Here is a 10,008-nt window from a genome sequence, read left to right as displayed (position 1 = left end):
ATCTAATGACCTCTGAAATTCACAACACTGTGAAGGTACTGGGGCTATCTTGTATTACATTGTATTTAGGAAGCCGCTCATTTTTGAGAGAAATTTGGCAGAGTGGAACAGAGCACGATAGTTGCTGAGCTCCCTGGGAGAAGTTACTCATCTTCTGACATTAGTTCTCATCTTTCAAGTGGTCCTGCTCTCTGGCCCTCTCATGGAATGCTGTGAGGCCCAAATATGTAGTGCACCCGAAAGCATTGTATACATGGAAAAGTCCGTGTAGATTAATTACCTTTGTTGAAATTAGTATATCAACCCATGTAGATTTTTCTTAACTTCATTACTTGAGATTTTAGTACACAATTTTGTGACACATGTAATTGGGCTTCATTATGTCCAGAGATTATACCCTGTTGTGAACATGTTGACTTCATCTGTGAGGCTACTAGCGGCCCTAGTTTTGAAGTCAAGATAATAAAACAAAAAAGATAGAATCTTTTTAGGGTATCGACAATTATCCGCAGTCAGTGGACTCTTTAATTTGCATAAAGGGGTAATTTACCCCTTTGACCTTAGACAATTTTGTGTATTTTCTTTTCTGGTTTTTTTTTTCATATTTTACACATATAAAATAATATTTGGTAATTGGAAGGTATTACTTAGATTAAAGTAAAACATAAATGAAAGTAGTCCCTTAATGGAAAATTCCTCAGGCAGTTTTCTCCTGTCACAGTGTTAGGGATTAGGCTCTCCCTCCCTCTGTTTCTCCTTTTACCATCCTCCTTTTTCCTTGGGGGTAGTCCACTCAGTGTGTCCACTGAGAAAAACAGTTAATTAGCCATTAGAGGTGCACAGATTTTAACACACTTTGAGGTATTTTGGATTGTTCAGGAGCTGCAATTCACTCGGTCCCAGGAACTGTGTTGTGGGGTCTTATTTACTTTTTTACATAAATATCACTTGATTATGTAACTCCTGCCCCAAACCCAGTGGCTTCCCATCTCCTATAGAATGAGACCCTATAGTCTCACAGCCGCCTCCAATATCATACAGGGTTTGCCCTAACATTGCCTCTCTCTCCCCGTCTCCTGTTACTTTTCAGTCACCACAGCATACGACTGCTGGACTCCTTGCTGTTACCTGGATGTGTTGGGCCCACTTGTGGCAGAGCCTTTGAATCTCTTGTTCCCTCTGCTGGGGACATTTTTTAAATCTTTTTTTTTTTTTTTCTTTTTAATGTTTATTTTTGAGAGAAAGAGACAGAGAGAGAAGGAGACAGAAGCAGGCTCTAGGCTCTGAGCTGTCAGCACAGAGCCTGACGCGGGGCTCGAACTCACGGACTGCGAGATCACGACCTGAGCTTAACCGACTTATGATCACTTAACCGACTGAGCCACCCAGGTACCCCTGGGAACATTTTTACCATAGATACCTACATGACTTGTTGCGTTTCCTGGCAAGTCTTATTAAAATTGTAACTTCCTCCTATTCCTACACCCTTTCCTTCTTTATTTTTCTTCGTATTTCTTATTATCAACAAACATTCCATATGAATTATTTATTGTTTTTTTCTCTCTAGAAAATTAGCTCCATGTGGACTTTTTTTCCCCTCCCCCCCCTTCTGACTACTGCTGTATCTCCAACATCAAGAAGATACCCGCACATGGTACTGTGTACTTAGTGCTCAGGAAATATTTGGCAAATGCGTTAATATGTGTCCCACTTTCCTGTCTCCTAACTCCTTGATGTAAACAGGATTGTCAGTGGATTGCTGTGTGACTCCAGGCTAAATCTTTTAACCTTGTTGGACCTCATTTTCCTCTTCTGTCATGTGACAGAATTGAACCAGCTGATCTCTGAGCTCCCTACTCAGCTCATTCTGACATCCTGTAAGACTGCATTATCTTCAGGGCGCCTGGGTGGCTTAGTTGGTTAAGCAGCCAACTTCGGCTCAGGTATCTCACGGTTTGTGAGTTTGAGCCCCGAGTCGGTCTCTCTACTGACAGCTCAGAGCCTGGAGCCTGCCTCGGATTCTGTGCCTCCTTCTCTCTCTCTGCCCCTCCCCCACTCATACTCTGAATCTCTTTCTCTCTCTCTCTCAAAAATAAATAAACATTTTAAAAAATCTTAAAAAGACTGCATTATCTTCAGGAACTCAAATCCTAGTGGTGGCTTCCTCTAGGTCAGGGTTTCTCAGTAGTGGCACTGTTGACATTTGGGACCAGGTCATTCTTTGCTGTGGGGGGCTCTTTTGTAGGATGCTTAGTAGTAGCCTCTGCCCACTAGATGCCTGTCTCCCCGTTGTGACTCGAAAAATGTCTCCAGACATTGCCGGATGTTCCCCCGAGGGCAAAATTGTCCCTACCTGTGAACCACTGGTCTAGACTCTATCCTGGTTCTTTCCCTGGGCATCTAGGCCGTGGGATTAGATCTTCTAAACTGCCCAACTTTAAAAAGATCCTCTTTCTTTTTCTAAAAACCATTTTCAGCTTAATTGCCTTTCATGGGCTTCATCTAAATTGTCTCTAGACAACTGCTTGTGTGTACCCACTATTTTCCCCAAAGATGCATTTTGTTGCCGACGTCGGTTCTATTTGAACATTTTGACCTGACCGTTTACCAGATTAGATCTTCCATACTTCCGTCTGGGGTTCTCTCACTCTCCTCAAGAAGTCAGCGTTTTTTTGAGTCCTGTGTATTTTGGGCCCATTATTTTTCAGAAAACATCAGCATTTTTAAATCATCTTTATATTTTTCTTCTACTTTCTGATCTTAGTCATAAATTTGACTGCGAGTTCCCTGACATTTGTATTCACATTTAAACTTCATTATCGCCCTCTGAGGTAGATATTATTCTATACCGGTGTATAGATTAGGAGGGCACAATTGGTGTTTAAACGTTTGTATGAGACTCAGAGCTTTTCCTGTGAGCAGCGCGGTGTGGAAACCCAGCGTGTGTGGAGCAGGACCGCTGCTCTTGCCGTGGAACTTCATTATGTTTTGGCCCCTGTGGCATCTTTGGGAAGCAGGGTTTGAAGACCATTATTGTAGTATAATTCCTTCATTTTACAATGAGAAAATTGAGGTCCAGAGAGGTTAAATGACTTTGTTAAAAGTTAGGGTAAAAAAATGTTACTGATGTTTCCAGACTAGCAGCCTAATGCTCTTTCATTTAGTCTTGATGAGACTAGGAATTTTCATTCTGTATAAATGTTAGGGAAGCTTTGTATTGTTTTGTTTACCGGAGGATATGCTAGCCTGAATGGGTTATTTCTTTGACTAAGCCAACACGAGTTCTTGGTGGAAATAATTTAAGACAACGGAACACAAAATTATACAGGTCTGCAATAATCTAATAGTTTAGTCTGAGAAAGATGATTTTTTAAAAAAATATATTTATTTTTATTTTTGGGGGAGAGAGAGAGAGTGAGCGAGAGTGAGGGAGGGGCAACAGAGAGGGGGACAGAGGATCCAAAGCAGGCTCTGTGCTGACAGCAGCGAGCCTGATGCGGAGCTCGAACTGATGAACTGCAAAATCATGACCTGAGCCGGGTCGGATACTTAACAGACTGAGCCACCCCGGTGCCTCTGAGAAAGATGACTTAAAAAAATTTTTTTTTTAATGTTTTTACTTATTTTTGTGACAGAGAGAGACAGAGCATGAGCAGGGGAGGGGCAGAGAGAAAGAGAGATAGAATCCGAAGCAAGCTGCAGGCTCTGAGCTGTCAGCACAGAGCCGAATGCTCGGCCCGAACTCATGGACTGTGAGATCACAGCCTGAGCCAAAGTCGGATGCCCAACAGACTGAGCCACCCAGGTGCCCCTGAGAAAGATGATTTTTTAAGGTCCTTTCATTTACCTGAAATCTTGGGCCAGTTTCAGAGCTTTGCTCTTTCCACCAAGATTAAGAATACACAGAAGAAATGGAAGAATTGCACAGGAAAGGAGATTCTTTATTTCTTATGACATGCTCTCACCCAAGATTGAGTAGTCATTAAAATACTGCTGTATTGGGGTGCCTGGGTGGCTCAGTTGGTTAAGCGGCCGACTTCGGCTCAGGTCATGATCTCGCGGTCTGTGAGTTCGAGCCCCGCGTCGGGCTCTGTGCTGCCAGCTCAGCCTGGAGCCTGTTTCGGATTCTGTGACTCCCTCTCTCTGACCCTCCCCCATTCATGCTCTGTCTCTCTCTGTCTCAAAAATAAATAAACGTTAAAAAAAAAAAATTATAAAAAAAAAATACTGCTGTATTTCCTCAAATCCTTTGATTACTGTAGAGCCACAGCTTTATTATTATTATTTTTAAAAATGTTTATTTATTTATTTTGAGAGAGAGAGAGTGCACAAACGGGAGGGGCAGAGAGAGAAGGAGAGAGATCATCCCAAGCAGGCTGTGCACTGTCAGCATAGAGCCTGATGCGGGGATTGATCCCACAAACCTTGAGATCATGACCTGAGCGGAAACCAACATTGGATGCTTAACCGACTGAGCCACCCGGGAGCCCCTGTGGAGCTACAACTCTATCATCGTGCAAGCAACCACGTTGCCCTTCTCTGATGCTTTCGTTTGAATTGTTCTGAGGACAGTGCTTTTTCTGTGTTTTATGTTTCAATCTTAGATTACTGCTGATTCTAAGATAAGTGTGCCAGACTTACCCAGTCCTCAGAAGGATGACAAGTCAGCAGTACAGAAAGTGTCCACAACTCAGTACAACGAGGTGGTGAATTTAGAGCCTGAAAATACATTGGACCAACATTCCTTTTCTTTGCCCACGTGCCGCATCAGTGAGTCTGTGAAGCAGTTAATGGAACTCGCCTATCAGACTTTACTAGAGGCCACAACCAGCAGTGATCAGTGGTAAGAGTTCTGAAAATGGCAGTGACTTGGTTAAATGCGTATCTAAACTAGACGTTTGTTAAGAAAATTATCTTTGGGTTTTCCTATCCCATTAGCGTTTTTTTTTTTTTTTCCTGGAAAAACAGTGTAACACAGAGACATATCGATAATTAACTTTTATTTGTAATGACGCATGCTTCTTACAGCATATCTAGGAAATGGAAGCGTGTGCATGGATGGACGAATGGAGTTTCTTTGACATTAAAGTTGTTAATCACTTTTTTACAAAAAACTCTTTAACTTTTGTTTAATTTGTAACTTTTTATTTGAGTTGAATGATGTTACGTGAGGAAGCACTTGCAGGGAACTTCGAATACTATCTGAAAAATGATCAATACTCAAACGTCTGTTATTACCGACGGTGGTGGTAGCAGTGGTAGTTATGCCATCTGCTCCAGCCTGCCCTGGCCTTTTAGCTGAACATTCGTTTTGCCTTTTGTGAAATCCAGGCCCTAATTATAATTAATTTACACTTTAAATGTTTGTTTTTAGCGCAGTAGTAGTTTGTTGGAAGGCCAAGGTAGAAGGAAAAGCATGGAATGTTCGAAGATCTCATTTTACCCTTTGTAGGTGATTTCTCTTAACGTACACCATATTCAGGGTGCCTCACCCTCGAGTCCGCATCTCATACCGAACTCTTTCTGCTCCGCGAGCTCCTCTCTTACTAAATGGAGGAGGACGCGGCATGCTGGAGCCCGAGCTGCGGAGCAGACTGGCAGAAGCCTCCTAGTTTGTCTGTGGGTAGCGGCGCCTTATCTCCTCCTCACGGGAGAGAACAGTCCTGGTTAGGGCCTGCCTCAGCCACACCGTATCTCAGGTGGGCTTCCAGAGTTTTCCTTCTTATCTCCACATGCAAACAGACCCTTTGATTTTATTCTGCTCCAGAAAGAACATGTTGACTAAGGTATTTCCATGACTTCAATGAATTGTGATGTTCACAGGTCCATCTGGTTCTAAATATAAGTAGGAAGAAAAATACAAACGAAAGGTACATACTCTTTTGGCAAAATAAATTTTGGAGTAGCTATTTTGTCACATGGCTGTCACATGAATGAAATATACTAACCAGAAGTTAGAGCTGCAAGGCAGTGTTTCCTAAGTTTTTTGATAATACAGAACACTATAAACAATGAGTCTGTGTACTCACTGCTTCCTCTAAAAGAAATGGTTTTAAACAGGACATACAGAAACACAACTCCATTACAACTCACTTCCCCATTACCAAACCTTGAATAGCAACACGTGGGGCAAAAATGAAATGACATAACTTCATCAGGTCATTGTAGTAATCGAGTAGTAACCGTGTTTTGGGGTGTAGGAACCATGACTTGTTTTTCTAAATATTTGTGGAATTCCTTTGTATTCAAGGTACATAGTTTAAGATATTCTTATGTGGAAGTAAGCCGTACAGACTTTATATTTGCTCAAGTGCATTTTAATAATAATCTTTAGGTATTCTAAGGCCAGATTTAAAGGGCAAAAAAAATTTGAGGTTGGATTCTGTCCTTGAAATGTTGATTCATCTCCTTGCATTGGAGTAAGAAGGAGAAAAGGTGAAAGCTGACAGTCAGACTGATTCTAAGAGAACAAGTGAATGCCTTTATGGACACCTTGCCCTTTGCAGAGTGCGTCCGTGAGTAGGTGACATTTGCTTGAGGCTTAGCTCCATTTGTTACTGAAGGGATGGTCTGGGTACCGGCAGATTGATAATGGGAAAGAGGCTTTGGGTTAATGCTGTTCTTCTTGAAATTATTAGCAGATCAAGGTTTTTACAACTGCAATCTAGTTAGTAAACACTGGTTGAGAATATATTTGCATCTGGATTAATGGTGTGTTCAGCAGTGACCAAGGCAGGTGTTTAGGTGATGACTAATGGGCACTTGACCTGAATTTTCTTTTCTCATTGCCACTATCCTTATGCATTTCTATTGAAACTGTTTTTTATTAGTGCTGTTCAGCTTTTCTACTCAGTGAGGAATATCTTCCATTTGTTCCATGATGTCGTGCCAACATATCACAAGTAAGTGCCCCCGTAAGTTGGACTAAAACCAATCATTTTATATTTCCACCAAAAATATTTTGGTTACTAAAATTCACAATTAAATGCAGTAAGCCATTAAAAAAAAAAAAACATGTTTAAAGAATATTGGTCATTTGTTAATAAAAGTCTAAACATCTGTATATTTAAAAATTTCCCAGGTGACTCTAAACTGTAGCCAATTTGAAAACTAGAGCATTAGAAAAGAGTTTAGTGCTTCATTACATAGATGAAAAAGGAATTTGGAGGAAGGGCAGTTGAGTCCTTCAAGGGAATTATTATATACAGCTGTGCTAGGCTTACATACAGAGTCGACACAGGTCAACACTGGATTCCCTGGCTCGCTCTTTTTTGTTACTCCCTGGGATAGTCTTACTGGATCAGGCTCCACTCAGGCGGGACGCTGTCACTCTGAACAGGGTCAGGGTGATGAGGCCGCATCTTGTTATGCAGTTGTACAGGAGACAGTTATTAAAGCCTCGAAGTACCTTAAAAGAGAAGTAACATTTCTTCCACCTCAATCCCAGTAACTTTGATTTCTTTCTTTTTCTACCCCTCCTCCTGGCATAGGGAGAACCTTCAAAAACTGCCCCAGTTGGCCGCCATTCACCACAACAACTGTATGTACATTGCTCACCATCTGCTGACCCTCGGACATCAGTTCAGACTGCGTCTCGCCCCCATTCTTTGTGATGGCACTACCACTTTCGTGGATCTGGTCCCTGGCTTCAGGAGGCTTGGTAACGGAATCCTTAAGTTCAGGAAATCGTATTGATTATGCAGTCCCTTGGCCTAGTATCTTTGTAATTCATGAACAAGGCAGCTAGAAATTAGGTGGTGGTCCTGCGCTGTATTGGAAAGTGGGAGAGCATTTCGTTAGCAGTTGTTCCCCGTCACTTAATTTGCTAAAGTGAATGCAGTCTTTGTGTAAGTGTGTTACTTTTCCATGACACGACTTCATGGTACATCAGAGTTCCAAACTGCATTGCTGGTGTGCGGTGAATTTGCCAAATCAGAGTCATGTCAGTAGAGTGACACATAATAAGATTTGTATTGTGATAATTCTGTTAGCATTGTCGGTAAGAGCTTACTAACGCAAGTGCCTGTTCTTTTGCAAAACCTCAAGATAGCTCCCCGCTCTTCCACCTAGCTTTACTTGGGGTTATTAAAAATGAAAAGAAATGAAATGTGGAAGAAGTCAATATGTTTACCATAATGATAGCGTAAGAAAAGCAGAGGACCCATATGATTCACTTAGTTTTTTACTTCCTGACTTTCCCCTTAGGTGGTGTTGATGTAGTCAAAAAATAAGTAGCTGCTGCTCTTGAGTAAGTGACGTTTCTTATCTGACCCTGGACAGACTATGGGGAAAGACATTATCCTGAGATTGGGTTTGCCGGGACTGGCTGATGTATTAGAAGCTATCATTTCTGGTGACCTCACAGCAGCTTTATGATGTTATGTTGCAAGCAGTTGTTTTCAAATGAGCAGGCTGATGCGTGATTCATGCTTGTCTCTCTCCTTCCACCCTGGCTTTGTACTGTGTAACTGGACAACAGTGGCAATTCTCTATTCTGTTTTTCCACCCCAGGGACAGAGTGTTTCCTGGCCCAGATGCGGGCACAGAAAGGAGAACTTCTGGAAAGATTATCTAGTGCTAGAAACTTTTCCAACATGGACGACGAAGAGAATTACTCTGCGGCAAGTAAAGCAGTCCGGCAGGTGGGCAGCTGCTCCTGGCGCTGCGATTTGTACTCCTTTTGTACATGAGCCCCCCATCCCTGCTCCCCCACAACCAAAGAACCTGTAGCAGTTAGCTCTATTAATCCCCACGCCCCCCCAGTGGAAAATATGGATACCTTCAACAGGAATGTTTACAGACTTGCCCTTTCCTTGCCCCACCAAGCCAGCAGCAGGCTATCTTTCCATCCACCCAGTAAGGTGACTAGTTATTAATAAGTCTGTCATGGCAAGGTTTTGACCCATGAACTTGAGTTTGGGAAATTTGAAATACTAGCTTTTATCTCAGTGCCCCTCTCTCCAACATGATTTATCCTTTTTTTTAAATGAGCAAATGGTTTTTATGTATTTATTTTATTTATTGAAGTAAAAATGAACATGCAGTGTTATATCAGTTTCAGGTGTACAATATATTATAATTCCACAATTTTGTACATTTCTCCGTGCTCCTGGTTTAGCTTCTCACAGTGGTTTTCCCATCCTCAGCTTAAGTTCTGCTTTTCATCGAGCAGGGGTATCCACCAGGGTTTAATAGTCAAGAAGCTGATATTTGTGATCACTTTACCTCCCCTTCTCCCAAACACACACAAATGATGCACGTGAATGTAGAAAATAGGAGTTGCGACAGTCTCTCTTTCGTGTCAACAGCTGTATCCTCCTGACAGGTTCTACACCAGCTGAAGAGACTTGGAATTGTGTGGCAGGATGTCCTGCCAGTGAATATATATTGTAAGGCTATGGGGACTTTACTCAATACAGCAGTTTCTGAGATCATTGGCAGAATCACTGCTCTCGAGGTAAGGACCATTAGATGCCTCACCAGGCCTGGGATGACAATTCCTGTCTCCGATTATTGCTCTTCTAAGCAAATGATGTTGGTATCTCATTTTTAGTCAACATAGATGGTAGAAGAAATTGTTCATGTTTCCTGTCTAACTCATTATAGGGTTATTTTTTTTTTTTTTAGTTTTGCCTTCATTCTGTTTTGCCGGTGACTAGCTAATGTCTCTCCTTTACGCGTACCTAAGAGTAGGACGATCCTGCTTCTCCATGTAGCGTCTGTGTAGATTATGAACGAAGAGGCTGGAAACTGGGTAGCCCTAAGATGTATTGTAAAGTATGAAGTTATGTATTTATTTAATTTGCAGGTGAACTCAGTAGCTTAGTAAAGAGAAACGCAGCCTTCCGCAGGAGCCCCTTTTCCAGCGCACTCTGGTAGTAGAGATTATATACGTGAGTTTACAGGCAAGGGGCCCAGGCTCTGCCAGCTGATGTCTCCAAAGCATTGATTGACTGAATCCTTGTTTATAAAAATATCCCCTGCTTTTCAGCAAGCGGCACAACATTC

The sequence above is a fragment of the Leopardus geoffroyi genome, chromosome D1 (genome assembly GCF_018350155.1).
Source record: "Leopardus geoffroyi isolate Oge1 chromosome D1, O.geoffroyi_Oge1_pat1.0, whole genome shotgun sequence".
Taxonomy (NCBI): domain Eukaryota; kingdom Metazoa; phylum Chordata; class Mammalia; order Carnivora; family Felidae; genus Leopardus; species Leopardus geoffroyi.
Note: the sequence above shows the minus strand (reverse complement) of the source record.